We start from the raw sequence: 1,709 nt of genomic DNA on the forward strand, positions 1-1,709 counted from the left end.
AATAAATGATATTATAATAATAAATGATAATAAATGTCAAATGATAATAATAAATCCGCTGTCCTCTCAATCAAGCAATATTATATACACATGCGCGCGTGTATGCGTGTGTGTGTCCTAGGGCGCTCTCCTAATTATATACACACAGGTCTACTGATAAGAATTTAATACAGAAACCTATGCTGAGATACCCCCTGACCATATTAAATGCATTTTCAACACAAAATATAACTTCTCTCGTGAGATATTCCGCATGCGCTAAAATAGTAACGTGGCCAGATGGTGTACTGACTGGTTTATGCAGCGGAGACCTTACATGCAAGGTCTGCTTTCTATTTCATAATTAAGTGAGATCTACTGATGAAATATTATCATAGAAATCTATGCTGGGAGAACCCCTCTTCATTTTAAATTCAGTTTTGGCAAAATATTCTTCTTCTTGAGAGATATTGCGCATGCGCGAGCACCGTTTCAGACGTGCAGTACGGCCTAAATAAAAGTACGTAATAAAGCGTACTGCGGGAGCGAGGGGTGGGAGACTGAGGAAAGGTGGCAGGAAAGACAGCCGAGGGGCGGTGGAAGAAGAAGGAAGCTGAGCGTGCGACAAGGGAGACAAGGGGAAGGGCGGGCGGGGATGAAGCAGTAGTTTTGCACCCTACAGGCTAGGGCGCTCTCCTAATTATAAACACAGGTCTACTGATAATAATTTATTACAGAAACCTATGCTGAGATACCCACTGACCATATTAAATGCATTTTCAGCACAAAATATAACTCTTCTCGTGAGATATTCCGCATGCGCTAAAACAGTAACGTAGCCAGATAGTGTACTGACTGGTTTACACAGAGGAGACCTTACATGCAGGGTCTGCTTCCTATTTCATAAGTGAGGTCTACTGATGGAATATTATTATAGAACTCTATGCTGGGATAACCCCTCTTCATCTTAAATTCATAATTTTGGAAAAATATTCTTTTTCTTTGGAGATATTGCGCATGCGCGAGCACCGTTTCAGACGTGCAGTACTGCCTAAATAAAAGTACGTAATATAGCTTGCTGGGGAGAGAGGGGTGGGAGGCTGAGGGGTGAGAGACTAAGGGGAGGTGGCAGGGAAGACAGCCGAGGGGCGGTGGAAGAAGGAGGCTGAGCGTGCGACAATAGATACAAGGGGAAGGGCGGGCGGGGATAAAGTAGTAGTTTTGCACCCTACTGGCTAGGGCGCTTTCCTAATTATAAACACAGGTCTACTGATAAGAATTTATTACAGAAACCTGTGCTGAGATACCCTCTACCAATATTAAATTCATTTTTAGTACAAGATATAACTCCTCTCGTGAGATATTCCGCATGCGTTAAAACAGTAACGTAGCCAGATTGTGTGCTGACTGGTTTATGCAGCGGAGACCTTACATGCAGGGTCTGCTTCCTATTACATATGTGAGGTCTACTGATGGAATATTATCATAGAATTCTATGCTGGGCGAACACCTCTTCATTGTAAATTTAAAGTTGTGGCAAAATATTCTTCTTCTTGAGAGATATTGCGCATGCGCGAGCACCGTTTCAGACGTGCAGTGCGGCCTAAGTAAAAGTACGTAATATAGCGTACTGCGGGAGCGAGGGGTGGGAGACTGAGGGGTGGGAGACTGAGGGAAGGTGGCAGGAAAGACAGCCGAGGGGCGGTGGAAGCGCGCGCGCGCGCGCGCGC

This window comes from Priapulus caudatus, unplaced genomic scaffold, assembly GCF_000485595.1.
Source record: "Priapulus caudatus unplaced genomic scaffold, Priapulus_caudatus-5.0.1 Scaffold2296, whole genome shotgun sequence".
In the NCBI taxonomy this organism is placed as follows: domain Eukaryota; kingdom Metazoa; phylum Priapulida; class Priapulimorpha; order Priapulimorphida; family Priapulidae; genus Priapulus; species Priapulus caudatus.